At 40.2% G+C, this 14,961-nt stretch overlaps 1 long non-coding RNA gene across 1 annotated transcript; it reads left to right on the forward strand.

Moving 5' to 3' along the window:
- The first annotated feature begins 2,366 nt into the window (after window positions 1–2,366).
- Window positions 2,367–14,808, forward strand: LOC104917049. The gene is made up of 5 exons (XR_004162501.1): window positions 2,367–2,465; window positions 9,665–9,773; window positions 12,737–12,813; window positions 13,672–13,767; window positions 14,770–14,808. It is a non-coding gene; the product is annotated as an uncharacterized LOC104917049 (long non-coding RNA).
- The last annotated feature ends 153 nt before the right edge of the window (window positions 14,809–14,961 follow it).

Here is a 14,961-nt window from a genome sequence, read left to right on the forward strand (position 1 = left end):
TTTTTTTTTTTTTTCTATGTCAACTGCATACTTAAATAAACTCAACTGTGGTATATATGTTACTGCATGGATGTACTGATGTCAGAAGGGTGATTTTGTGCTTAAGTCTGGAAAATTAATGAGGTTTTTTTTAATTATTATTTTTACAGGAACAGTCCTTAAAACCTTGTGGCTGCTATACTTGCCAATTACAAACTAACACAACCAGTGAAGGGTATCCTCATCTTGCTTGCTGAATAATAGGGGTTCTACACTTCCAAAAGTCTCTGCAGATAGTGTATTTCTATATAAGTTCAAGCCTGCTTCTGGGAAAAAGAGAAATTTATTGTTAGACTTCTGGTGAGAGGGGAAACCAATGCCCTTTTATTGCTCGCGTATCCAACGTCAGCATGTTTCACACTGAGCTCATGTCATCACATAGTAATTCAACTGTGATTGAAGTTGAGTCACAGTTACTAAAGAAAGTCATATAAATGAAAGGAGTAGCAAGTTTGAGTTCCACAGATGTTTCAGGAAGGTAATTTAGCCCCAAGCTGGATTTTAGTTGCAATGCCTCTTGAGCATACACAGCTGTGCTTTTTACTAGAGGGTTTGTTAGGCTCCAGCTTTTCAGCATCAAGTAGTTCTCTGTGATCCTTGCTGGGCAGTGCCTCTGTCTCAGCTCCATGGGCAAGAAGTAGCTGATAAGAGCCACAGCAGCCACAGCTGACTTTGCTGTGGGGGCAAGTGGGGACAGGACGTAATACAGCTCAGCAGTGTGGTAAAGGCAATGTGCAGTTGGAGGCTGACTATTGCGTGAACCCTGTCCAAATGTTTGACTGATGATCTTTGGAATTTGATGCCTCATTCTGCATACAGTGAAGCCAACAGCAAGGGAGTGGTGAAGGACGTTGGGAAGAAGTTTTAACAGCAACAGATTGTTTAACCATGTTAATTCTCCCTGAAAATGTTTGCAAACTAAATGTTTTTCGAAGAAGGAGGTTTAGGAGATATCTTCTTAGTTCCTAACGTTTCTAATTTGTCTGGGCTGTACCGTATCTGTATTGTCTGTTACAGCTCCTGCTTTCAGTGTGCTTTTTGCTGCTTGGGGACATAATGTGCGGTAAGGCAGAAGCACTGAAACGAAGGAGCTGTGGAGTTGCTGCCAATGGTCGCTGGCTCTGCCTCTCGTACAACTCTGAAGCTTGGGTTCATTTCAGATGCCTGACTGAGCTGGAGTGAAACCTCCTGCCTTTGGGGAGGAGAAAATCTCAAATCATGCTTAGGCTCTTCCTTCTGTGCTTCCATGGCTTGTTTGTGGTAACTCCCTACTCTGGCATCTGTTTTTATTCCATCATACCCATCAGGTTTTGACTTCCCCATCAAACTTTAAGTGTGCTGTAGAAGAGGTAGGTAGGACATGTCTCTGCTTTGATTTCTGTTTCTGCTGAAGGGCACGCTCCTTATAAGTGGTCACTCAATTCAGGTATGATACTGACAGCGTCAGCATCATGTTCAGGACTGTCAGCATTTGACTTCAGAGCTAGATCTGTCTGGGTGATGGTCTGTGTTGTGCTCTCCCCTCCTGGCTGAGAGAAGAAAGGGAGGCTTTGAAGACAATGCTTACCTCTGCCTGCAGTCAGTTTTGGGTTTAGAAATGGGCAAAAGTGCTCCAGCTCTGGTGAAGTGAAGTGGAAAGCTCATCCCACTTCTCTGAGGCTTGCTTTGGGCCCATCTTCTCAGCAGACCTCCTCTCTGTTGGTGCTGCAGGTTTTTGTCCTTGCTGTTGCTGACTGAAATGAGGACATTGTTCAAACTGCTGTGTACATCTGTATTTATGGGTACGTCTCTGCCTAACATCAGTGAAACCACTTGCAGTTATGTCGTACGAGCAACTGAAATCATTGGGATGTAACAAGACTGAGCAGTCTTCCTCTTGCTTCTGGATGCCTTACAGCAAGATGCTTACATCATGATTCAGGGTTTTGGGTACATTCCCAGCTGACCTGTGGTTGTGCTGCTGAATCCTGCAGTGGTTCTGTGGGCTCTGTAAATGCCTATGCTGAGAGCACATGCAGATGACATCTTGCAGAACGGCTACAATAAACAGCCTGTCCTCCTCCCCCCACCCCCAGTGTGCCTGAACCTTTTCTGTAGGAAGCTGCTGAAGGTGGGAGGGTTATTCCTCTTTGTACCCTTGTTGTGCTGTGGTACAGGGCTTCCTGCTGCTAAGGAAGTACGCATGCAATGAGAACCGAGCAGTCAGCCAATTCTTTGTGCCAGTTATTTATAGGCATCTTATGATAAGACCTTAAACTCCTAGTCAGAACTGAATGCAGATTCAACTGAAATGAGACTTAAATGTGTCTGTCGGTTTCTTGAACAAATCAGCTGAGCTGTTGGAATGCTGGTGGTAAAATTGTGTAATACTGACAGAGTTGGCATCTACAGTCTCCTGAAGAAAAGATTGCAAAAAAGCTTTGGAGGTGGGAAAACTTTCTTTTCTTCTTTAGTGCAAGATATGCATTGTATTTGGTAGACTGACGTGCATAGCTACGTGGCAAGTTTTAACAGTTCTCACAAAAGAAGTCATCATTTGTTTGTATTAACATGAATATTAGTTCTTTTGAAAGCTTGCAGAAGGTTGTATGGAGGACAACTCAAGCCCTTACTGTCTTGACTTGAAAGCTGAACTGCTTGTGAAAAAGGAATTGGTGAGAAGATTGGTATGGAAGGCTGACATACAAAGATGGCGTATGTTGTATGTTATAGTTAGCTCAGTTTTGAACTTTTTTAATAGTTTTTTTCAGTAAGAAGCTCTTGGCTCTTTTTGCAGGCCTGCTGATTGATCCCATTGTAACACTTAATCAACTGGAGTGCTGTAAAAACGTTCTTTTAGAAATTATTCACTGTAGCTTTCTGAAGGAACATGTTACCTTTGTAATCACACAGCGAGGTAGGATGGATAAAAGCTGCGTGCGTTCGAAGGAAGACTTGAGAAGTTCAGGGTTAGATGAGAAGTTTTTAATACACTTATTCTGTCAGTGCACACACAAAAATACTGGAATCTAAAGGCTAAATGAATAAGAGGATAGTAGCAAATCCAGTCACCTGGAAGTTATGCTCTTAAGCAGGAGGGTTCTCTGGTATATATACCATATATATATACCTCAGGATGGTATGAGTTTTGTTTCTGGTGTCTTCGTGTTTTGTTTCCTTCTTCTGTTTGTGTTTGTTTTCAAGAGCTGAAAATCTTGTGGCATATGTTAGTAACTTAGTACAGGATAGTGAAGTTTTGGTAGTGCAGTGTTTTGCTTTATTTCCTTTAAGCAGAGGGTTTCCTTGTGTGTGCTGTCTGCCTTGACTAATGCTTCTTTACTGAATTTAAATCTGTAAATGATGCAATAAGGTGAACTCCTGTCTTCTCAGAGAAAACAGCCAGCTAAGTTAAGATAACACAATGCAATAGTCACCTAATACTGGAACAGTGTGGTTCCCAGTTTGCTACCTAATTGTAGAGGGTTCACACAAGCCTCCTTGAACACAGTAGAAGTTTTCAGATGAGCTGTCTTCCTGCAGTGAAATACAGAAGATGGAACTCTCAGAGGACTCTCTATATCAGTCCTGTCTGTAAGTCACTTCAGCAGTCCCCTGGAGGAGTGCCCAGAGCTCGAGTGTCAGTGGGTTTTGCCAGAAGGGAGAGCTGAGGTAGTACGGGCTCCCTCAGAACTTTGGTTCTTCTGATCAGTTCAGCTTGCAATCTGTCTTAGCTGGCTGAAACCACAACACAATCCCATTTCAGGGCTTCATTTCAGAGAAATGGGTTCAGTCTGAACTATTTCTTGCAGCCAACGCCATGCGGAAGTGTTGAGACACAGTGAAGCTTTTTTAATAGAATTGGATCATTTTCCTGTCATTGTTTACACTTAGTGTTTGGGAGAGCTTTTTCCTTGCAGCACAAAGTCTAGAAATTCTTAAAAATAGTTCTTTGCAAGCTGACAGGAATAACTGGGAAAAGACTGACATTTGCCACAAGCATGGGCTCTTTCTCAAATGCTCCCAAGGCTTGGTGAGAAAAGGCATAATCCCAGAAATGCTCCGTGCTTCCTGTGCTGGCAGTGACAAAAGGCAGCCAGGTCTCTGCATGTGTTTGTGTCTTCCTGTGCAGCCCGGAGCTGCAGAGGTGCCCGTGGCTCCTCTGAGAGTCCATGCTCCAGCTGAACTCATTCACATCACCCTGCCCAGGTGTTTCCCAGAGCTCTGAGTGATCAGAAAATGATGTGGGGAAACATTAGTTAGATTTGGAAGGACTATAGGCTAAAATACTTGCAGAACCAAGATGGTTTTAGAAGGGTTCCTTACAGGTATAATTTCCTCTCTGCATAAGAGGACTGGGAATTCTGCCTTATTAATGTGTATTAAATTACTAGGAGGAGAGCATAGCTGAACATCATGCATGTGTTTTTCTTCCCCTACATGCCAGTAAGCACAAAGAAATATTAAGCTTATGCTGGAAAGAGATGTCTTAGGAAATAAGTGCATTAATACATCACTTCTTTTCAAGTGTGTCCTGGTGTCGTTTTATGCTTCGACTATTAAGAGAATTATTATAGAAGATTTTCTTCAGTGTTCAGATTTTTTGAGTGTTTGATACACTGTAGTGAATTCTGAGAAGCAAAATATGTTCTTGTGCGATCAGTGCTGTCTCCCAACCCTGCTGCCACAGCTGTCCATACAGAACCTATGAAGCCTGTGGCTGTTGCCTGTTATCATGTGGCAAATGGGTTGTGGAAGCCTTGGAGCACTCCAGCAGCTGAGTTTAATGCGGTTGTGTGTTGTTCCTTAGGTACAGTCAGAACAGCAATGCTTGCTTCAATCTGCTTTTTATGCTGAGGTTTTAGAAACTAAGTCTTAGGAGAGTCGCAGAGGGCTTTGAATAAGGAAACTCCTGGTGAATATTTTTCATGTGTCCCGTATGGAGGATCCCAGGAAGGAGGCACAAGAGCTTAGATAACTTAAATAAGTTACAAGCTTTCAAAGTGAGTATAAATATTTTCTTCATTCCACAAACAGCATTTTTCTAGAATTAAGCTGTGTGTCTTAACAGAATCATAGAATGGCTTGGGTTGGAAGGGACCCCAAGGATCAACAAGTTCCAACCCCCTGCCACAGGCAGGGCTCCAATGTCCAGATCTGGTACTAGACTAGGCCTCCCAGGGCCCATCCAACCCAGCCTTGAACACCTCCAGGGATGGAGCCTCTCTGGGCAGCCTGTGCCAGCACCTCACCACTCTCCCTGTGAAGAACTTCCCCCTGACATTCATTCCAAACCTTTCCTCCTTGAGCTTATAGCCATTCTCCCCTATTCTATCACCTGAGTAAAAAGTTGATTCCCCTCCTTTTTATAATCCCCTTTTAATCCCTATATATTTTATCCCCCTTTTTATAATCCCCTTTGGCAGGCTGCAATGAGGTCACCCCGCAGCCTTCTTTTCTCCAGGCTGAACAAGCCCAGCTCCCTCAGCCTGTCTTTATAGGGGGGAGGTGCTCCAGCCCTCTGATCATCTTCGTGGCCCTCCTCTGGACCCTCTCCAACAGCAATCTGTCTTTCTTGTACTGGAGGCTCCAGACCTGTTCACAGTACTCCAGATGGGGCCTCAAAAGAACAGAGTAGAGAGGGACAATCACTTTCCTGTCCCTGCTGGCTGCCTCTCTTCTGATGGAGCCCAGGATACCATTGGCCTTGCGAGCTGCAGCACACTGCTGGCTCATGTTCAGTTTTTCATCTGTCACGCTTTCTGAAGTGTAAAATAGACACACAGTGTTGACTGTGAAAGTCAGAAATGTTTTCTAAACTGACTGGACAAAGTTCTTTTTCGTGCAGTAGGATTCCATGCGTTGGATTTTAAGAGTTGGTTTGTCTCGCTAAAAACACTGAAGTAGAATTTTAATCATTTTACAGAATATAAAACCACAGTGGAAGTTGGAATTAGGCTTCTGAAACCCACCTTGTTCCAAGGACTCACCCCCGCCCTGATGGAGTTTGTCACCATCCCAGTAACTACTTCACAGCACAGTGAGCAAGCAGAATTAAACTCGAGTATTTTTAATGAGAATGAAAGTTAAGGCCTTGTGAATGTAGTTCTTTGTCACAAATATTTGGTTACTTTTTGTCAATTTTGTTCTTAAAGGAAGATGCAAATGAAGGTTTCTGAGGTCCTGGAATAGCTGTTGTGGTGAGTGTAGAAGGGGTGCGGGGCTGGTCTGTGTCCCTGTGTGTGGCTGTGTGTCTCCTGGCAGTTCTACTGCCTTACTTAGCCCAAGTGAGCGTTGCTTTGTATTGCAGACAGCTCTGTATGATGAATTAGCATGAAAGAGACCGTGACAGTTCTCGCTGGATATCTTTCAATGATTTAACATAGTCTGAACAAAATTCTTTCTTTCTCTGCCCTGCCATTACCCCGTTCTGTCATTGAGCACATTCTCCTTGCTCTGGTCACTCCAGGCTGTAGCCTAGGAAGCACTGCATCTCTTGCACCCTGAAGCAGGCTGTGTGCACACTGCAGTGCCTTTGTGCAGAAGCCTCCTTTTGCATGCAGTGTGAATTCTACTCCTCCTGGTGATTCAAGGCTCAGTTTTCAGAATTCTTTCCTTACTTTTAAGTCAAGACATTCCCTTCCGAAGCATAAAGTAGGTACTATTCTGTGTAGCTCAGAGTACTATGCTAAAGAAGCATAAAGATACTTATTCTTTTTTGGTTGCTCTCATGACTGTGCTTACTCACCTGCTATTACCCATATCACAAAGCAGCAGACAAATATGCGTGACAAGAATGAATCCAAAAGTAATTTAGGAACAGAGATGTGTATTCTGCCACATTTCTTTCCTGGTCTTTGCCTCAGAGCTGGCTTGTGCTAGTCCTGCTTTCCACTCTATTTTGCAGATTTTGTAAGGGAAAAGGATATGATGAATTATCTCATTGGTCTCCAGGGGATGAAAGTTGGTACTGGGCCATTTCTGGTGTTTTCACCTTGCAGTGTGAATCTAAGCTCCATATTATACCGTGATACTGTTTTGTTTTGTTTTTTTTTTTTTCTTCCCACCTTTAAAATAGGCATAGCAGAAATGACCATCTTCCTAGGGTGCTTTTTGATACCTGTTATTTCTCCTGTACCACTTCCTCAAGTGTCTTTTTTTCACAGAAAACAACTTCTGCTTCTATTCATAGTGTTTAGAAGTTTCTTTTCCCTCTAAACTTTACTCTGTTACTTTTTCGAAGCGCAATCAAAGCACTTGTCCCAGAAAAATAAGAGGAGATGAAAAATAAAATATTGAGATGGGGAGCATATTTGTGGCTATGCTTGGGAAGAATCACTTTCTTTTTGTGGGGTTTTGTGTTTTTTGGATTGGAGGCTCATCACTTATTTCAAACTACTTTTCAGTCTTACAGTTGTTGGCTGACATAGCTGAATTATATTTGCTATTTGTAGACTCCCAGTTCAGTGTCCAGTCTTAGCACTGCCAACTTTTGTTTTAATTTAACAAAGATAAGGGCAGTGTTAAATAGGGCAGTGAGTCCTGTGTGCATTTTTAAGAGGAAATGTTTTGCTCAGAGGGCGATGAGGCACAGTTGCCCGGAGAAGCTGTGGGTGCCTCATCCCTGGGAGTGTTAAAGTTCAGGTGGGATGGATGGGACTTTGGGCAATCTGATCCAATGGAGGTGTCCCTGACCAATGACAGAGGACTGGAACTGGATGGTCTTGTAAGGTCTCTTCCAACCCACACCGTTCTGTGATTCTTTGGTTCACCATTCCCTGATATTCTTTGTACCATGTTATAAACTGGAGTTCTCCAACTGTCTACTATATCACAGAATCACAGAAACACCAAGGTTGGAAAAGACCTACAAGATCATCCAGTCCAACCACCCACCTATCACCAATAGTTCTCACTAAACCATGTCCCTCAACACAACGTCCAAATGTTCCTTGCACACCTCCAGGGTCGGTGACTCCACCATCTCCCTGGGCAGCCCATTCCAGTGTCTGACCACTCTTTCAGAGAAGTATATATACAGGTTGTGAATTTGCTTTTAGTTGGAAAGGTTAGCGTGGTCTGCGTGGAATCTTCTTGCCTGGGGCTGTTAACAAGTCTGCTCAAGAATCGAATCCTTCTATTAGTTGAATAATCTTTTCAGGTAATATATTTAGCACTTGGGTCAGCATTTGGTCAGACTTTCTGTTCCACCTAACTTTGTAAGTTTTACAAGAATAGTGTTAAAAAACAAACAAGAACAAGAAAAGAAAACAATCCAGTGCACTAATTCCATTATTCTTCCTAGCATTCAGTGGCTTCATCCGCCATAAAAGTTCTCTGAGAATTATAGAGCTTCTCTACATGCTTTTTTAAAACTCGTCTTTATTTTTGCTCTGTAAACACCACTTTTATGGACTTGTGTGCATATTAGCAGGATCCTTGCAGTTTCTGTCCATCATTTACATATTTTTCACTGTGTCCAAATTTCATGGAAGTATTTTTCTGTAAGTAGCAGAAATACTAAATTTCTTTCTTTCCTTTCTGTTTTTTCTGGAAGAGTTATTGGAGGGAGTTGAATTACCAGCTCATTTTTCCTCTTTGGTTAGGTTGAGTGCAGTGAGTCTTCCAAGTGTTTTTGTAGTCTTAGAAGAATTCAGGAAGAAAAGTGCCTTTCCAACTGGTTCAAGAGTTGAAGTCCTGTCTGTATGTTGTTGTGCAATCTGTGACAAACACGATGTGCATTTCTAATTAACAACCAGCCTTCCACAATTCCGCCACCTAAAAGAAAACCATAAATGTTTTGAGTGATCAGGGCTGATTTTCAAGCATCAAAGATGAAGGGGAAGCATGAGCAACCTGTATCCCCCTCCCTGCACAGGACCCCCCCTCACTGGAAATACCTTTAAAATTGTCTTCCTGCTGCCCGTTTTTATTTCCTGCTTTTATTTCCTGCATTACAGGAAGGGATGGGAGGGTTTTTATCAATAGAGGCTTTGCTTATTTCAAATCTAGAAGATTTGCAATAGGTGCAGGGTCAGAAAGTTGCAAGCAGTGTTGTGGGTGACAGAAGGTTTGCTGAACTCACTTTATTGAGAACAGCGTATACCTGAGCAGCAGGGCCTTTGAAGGAAGAACCAGAGAAATCTGGATGAGCTAGAAACTCAGTGGAAGTTGGGTGTTAGGAGCTGATAGCTGCCCAAAGCCAGGTTCTTCCTGCTCAGTTGTCAGTGTGAGCTCAGCAGCAAAATAACAGCTGTTCTTAAGCCACCCTGATCTGTGATGTTCCTCCAGGAATCCCGGACAATAACAGATGTTTGTTTCCCACATGTATTCTTGATAATGCTCTCCTTATTCCCTAACAAAGCAGTGTGTGTTCTAATTAAAATACAGCTGTATGACCACGATCTAGCAGCTCTTCCAGAGTTCCGTCTGTCCAAGTTGGTTGTAAACTGCTGTTGAGCAAAAAGTACCTGCAGGGTAATCAGGCTTAAAAATAAATAACTAAATAAATAAATTGGTGAAAATTGTAAAGGGATAGAGGAAGTTTTTTTGGGTGATCTGTTTATCCACATACATCAATGAAGCTGATACCTAGCCATGCCTCTGTTGCCTTAAGACTTGAAAAGATAATGTGAATGTTTTATTTCAGAGATTAAGAAGATTATCCACAAAATACAGAACAGAGAAGATCTATCCAACAGCCACTGGTGAAAAGGAAGAGAATGTGAAGAAGAACAGATACAAGGATATATTACCATGTAAGTCTGATTTGTTTGTTAATAGAGGATAAAGGAAAAGGTTTGTTACTCTTAATGTACTCTAAATTTTGTTATTTAGCTAACAACAGCAAACAAAATTGGAGATGCTTTGAAAGATCATTTCTTGGAGTTTTTATTTTTGACTTGGCAGGCAAAGTGGAGATTTATGTATTTTGCTGGGAAAGTTATCACCCAAATATAAAATATTTGCTGGGTCTCAAACTGTATCAAGCTGAGGCTTTCATTTTAACTGAGAATAGTCTAGGACCTTACTGGGTCCTTAACTGTGTATTTTTTTTTATTTTTGTGATAGAAAATGAACATCAGCATATCTCACTGAGATTTTAAGGAAGCCCATGTTTGTGGTTTGAAGTAGAATTGATCTTTTCTTGCTGGTTCATACTCTGCAAGCAATGTCTGAGAGCTATCACTGTTGAGTATCTTCTGTTTGTATTTTGCTGTGGCCAAGTAAAATGGTTTCATGTTTGAGCACACAAAATGTGACTCAGAGCAGAATTTTAAATTCTAAAACCAAGTGTATAGTTATAACAGATTTTGTTGTGACAAGGTTGTGTGTTGCAAGTTCACTTTGTGCATCTTGTGAGGCCACACATCTCAGCAGTTCTTGCTGTGCTTCTCAATACGAGTAACTGTCAGCAAGATTAAAGGCTGGTCTTCTGACAAGTGCCATTTTTCATATCCCAGAAGATTAATGACAAGTCTGTTCCACTTAGCTCTCTCAGAAGTGTTTGAAGGGTTATAATCCATTTGACGCTGAAAATGTTCTTAGGCATCATTAGCTTTCAGCTTCAAGATATATTCTGGTAATAAACTTTGCGTTTCACACTGTGATGTACCTGTGGGTTTTGTTTCTCTAGAAATTGAGTTTTTACCTCTTTCCAGAGCTTGGAACTATGCTTCCAACAGTCAGCTTGGCCACAGAGCCACAGGCCCCAGATTGTTTAACAAGGTGGGCATAATGGCTACTGCTGTGGTGAGAAGGCAGGACATGCACGGCACTGAACTCGAAAGCAGCAAAACAGTGAAATGTTATTGGGCTTTGTTTTAATTTGTGAGGAAAAATGATAAATGGGAACAGTGAGAGAGAGGAAGTTGTTGTTACGATACCTTTATTCTGCTTCTTCCATGCAGGCTTATTGATAATTAGATAAAAATACAAGAAAAATTCAGTAGCACTGAGGCTGAATCCATGAGACACAATAGTCACTATGGCAATAAGTGGCCGTAGCTAGGATGGGAGATGAGCTTTTCTTTTAGTACATTAAAAAAATCAAAACATGAGGCATTAGGATCTGAAAGGATATACAGATCACAGTGGGGAAAATGAGCAAACCTCAAAGCTGATGGTGAGGAAAATTGAAGGTAAACATTCAGTTGAAGTGAGAGTATCTTTGAATGCCGAAAAGTTCTAGCAGTGAAGTGATGGGAGACCAGCTTGACAGAGAAACAAAAGCTAGAAGATGTTTGTGAGGAAGAATGGGTATGGTACTTTGCTTGTTTTTGTAAATCCAGAAGGTAGCTTACAAATGCAGCTTAATAGGAGATTAACCCTGTATATCAGAAATGATTACTGCTACCAGAGAGATCAGTACTTCAATACTAACTTGATGTGGGCTTCAGAGAAAATGCAGTATGACCGTGTGTACTCTCTTGCTAAGCCATCCTCAGTGACACTCAAATTAACCATGGTGTTCACTGATGACTTGAAGACACCAATTTGTAATTCTGAGCAGAGCTTTAAGCTATGTATAAAGACTTTAAAAAAAAAAAAAAGAAAAGAAAGAAAAAAGCCAAAAACAGTTAATCTTCTGAACCTGGAGCTTGCTGTAAAATTTCCTTAGGAGAATTGTGTTTTGGAGCTAAAATGGGAGAAGAGCTGAGCTGTGGCAGATGAAGGAAGGCTGGAAGTGCTGACATCTGGCAGCTGCTTTAGAATTTTGGATCTACTGTGCTGGAAAGATAGGAGCCCTCATTAGCCTCCAGTTTTAATTACTTTAATCCATCATCTAAGAATACTTTTTAGTATTACATTTGTGACATCACTGTATATTTATGAAGATTTCATGCTTTTACACTATACATATGATAGTATATTACAGTGTAGTATGTTATAATGCTTTCTCTGGGTATTTATTTTAGTGTTGCCTTTGCATTCATCGAGGCTTGTCCTGTTTTAGGAAGCACCACACAGTGACACAAATGTTTTCTGCATGTTATCAGGGCTCTGGAAAGAAATTCTTTGTCTTGGGCTTTTTGGAAGAGTTTTCAGTAGAGAATTAACACTCAGCACATATTTCCTGAGGGCACTTATATTATCAGTGATATTTTGCACCAACAAAACGTCTCAACACCCCAAAACCATTCATATTTCCTCTTTTTGGATGGACTTGTTCTTTGCTTTTTATCTAATTTAGACTCTTAATAGAGTTTCAGCTGCCTTATAGCTTAGGAATCAACCCTGGAAGCAGGAAGTATTAGAAACTGCTTGGGCAGATGCTGTTTCTGTATATATTCCTGCTCTCCAATTCAAATCCATAGGATACTTTTTTCATTCTTCATTTCCAATTTGTTGTGGTGCTACATTAAATTGGTTCTTATTGTGGAGATGGTTTGAATGATATGTTGGTGCTTCCTAGGAAACACTGGCATCAGCCAAAATGTTGGCAGAACAAATTAAGTAGTAAAGGGTATTTTTGAAAGCTTTCTGGGAATTTTGATCTCCAAAGATGTATTCTTATAGGAAATGTCGAGATGTTCCTTAATGATCAATTTCAGGTTTATTTCATTAACTGACTTGTTTCTGTGATGCAGTTTTTGGGAACACTTTTTCAAGGCTTAATATGTCCTTCTGATACTCTATTTACAGTGTGTTCCACATTTACTGCTATATATTGATTTACAAATTGTAATTCTTTACATTAAAAAATATATTCTTCTTTTAGTTGATCACAGCCGAGTTAAACTGACCTTGAAAACTCCCCCCCAAGATTCCGACTACATCAATGCAAACTTCATTAAGGTATGAATTATTATCTTTACGGGTTTAAAATTTGGTCGAAGCTTTTATTTCAGATCAGTGCAGCTTTTGTGTTTTACCCTGAGATTAGAATTCAGAGCCGGGAGGAAAAAATGTTTTTTACTGTGGCTTAAATAGATTTACAAACCTAATGCCATTTATAGGGCAATATTGTAACTTACATTGCTTTAGGTTTAAACATAATATTGGAAAATCTCATTTTAAGGTGACAGACAACCAAGCTGGAACTTTATACCGTAGCAAAGTTCAGATAGAAATATTTTTAACAATTGATGCTGTTGAAAATGCTAGATATTAAGAGAAGCTGTTCTTAGAACATAAGTGAGGCATTGTGTGTGACAAAGTGTGCATGCTTATATGCACTCTTGATGTTCATGGCAGAAGTAGAGTTGTCCCTAACACTCTTAAAACCAAGGCACTGTAAATGTCTTCAACCCTTTTATATAAGCACTTAAAAATCTTCGGTTTTTGAAATAATTGTGTTCCTTGAATTTTTCAAAGGGAGTGCTTTAACAGAAAAAGAAATATTCCAGTCATGATCATGACATATGTAATAAACAGTGCAGACTTACAGATACCTTTCAGGACTGCAGCATACAAAACTGGTTAACTCAGTGCTTTCTGTTGCAGTCTCTGCCAGTACAGTAGCCGTTATCTTAGGCCCACTTGAAATCACTGGCAAAATTATGGCTAATGTCAACTGGATTCCTATTTCACGTTCACCTTTCCTGTTGGATCAAAAACAGAATTCTAATTTTACGTAATTATAAATGAAAGCTTTTTATTCAGTGCAGATAAATTTTTGTTGTTAACATTAATGGTTCCTTTGTGCAATCCTAGGGAGTACATGGGCCGAAGGCGTATGTTGCTACCCAGGGACCATTAGCAAATACAGTAATAGATTTCTGGAGGATGATATGGGAATACAATGTGGCTGTAAGTACCTACTTAAAAACAGGAATTGTGTATTACCCTATTTCATGGTACATTGATTGTATTTCTTGTTTGAGCTAGCTATTAACAAGAATTTTGGTGGTGATTTAGCAGAGGTTTGTCTCAGAATGCTACTTAAACTACAAAATTAACACCTGTGTGTCATTGTAAATTAATGAAGTAATAAGATGTAATAATTTTTATTATATATGAAGTCATGTCTTTTTATGAACAGGTCAGTACTTAATCCCTTCTCCTGCTAGAGACCTCACCATTGACTCTTAATGTGGGCAGACAATCAGATGCAGAAGCAGCATTAGAAACAAAATGAGTGTATACCATTTAGTTATGCTAATTTTGGATAACTTGTTTTTCTGAATTTTCTGAATCTCTTCAATCAGTTATTGTCATGAGTTAAATTTTAAGTACTATTCAAGTTGGATTCAATGAAGAAATTTTTGTTTCTGAAATATTTTTTGTTGGTCTGTTTTTCACCAGACCCTTTAAAGATAGCTGCTTACTATTGTAACAAGTAGGTTACCTTTTGGTGTTTTTTGGTAGTGTTATTCAGATTATCATACCTGAAATTTCTTTGCCTAAGCAATCTTGTTTTAATTTTTGACATAGTTTTTTTGCACCGATTTAAAAAAGCAGTCTATGTTGTTATAAACAGATACAGCTGTGCATTTTCTTGTATTTAGCAAATGGTTCTGCATTCTTACAGTAGTACAGTCTGGCTAAATGAATAAGATATTTATATAGGATTGCAGTGATTTCAAATGATTCAATTTAGGTAGGTTTTAAATATTTTATTAGTGTTCTGGCTTGTTTTGTGCAGAATAAAACTTGGACACTATTTTAGTATTAAAAGAATGTGCAGCTACAGATCAGTCCCTTCAGTAGCAGCCAGTTAAGGAGTATCTGTGTTATCTTAGCTACAAGCAAGCAGTAAAGTATTTGTGATCTTTCTTCTATCTAAAGCTAGCTAACATTTTTCCTTTTCAGATAATTGTAATGGCCTGTCGAGAATTTGAAATGGGAAGGGTAAGTGTACTAAATACAAAACTAAGTGAGCAGTTCCTGTGTAGGACAATATGCCATTACCTGTTAGTGTGTGTGTGTGTGTGTGTGTGTGTGTGTGTGTGTGTGTGTGGGAGAGAGAGAGAGAGAGAGAGAGAGAGAGAGAGAGAGAATTCT

The sequence above is a fragment of the Meleagris gallopavo genome, unplaced genomic scaffold (genome assembly GCF_000146605.3).
Source record: "Meleagris gallopavo isolate NT-WF06-2002-E0010 breed Aviagen turkey brand Nicholas breeding stock unplaced genomic scaffold, Turkey_5.1 ChrUn_random_7180001954436, whole genome shotgun sequence".
NCBI classification, from domain to species: Eukaryota; Metazoa; Chordata; class Aves; order Galliformes; family Phasianidae; genus Meleagris; species Meleagris gallopavo.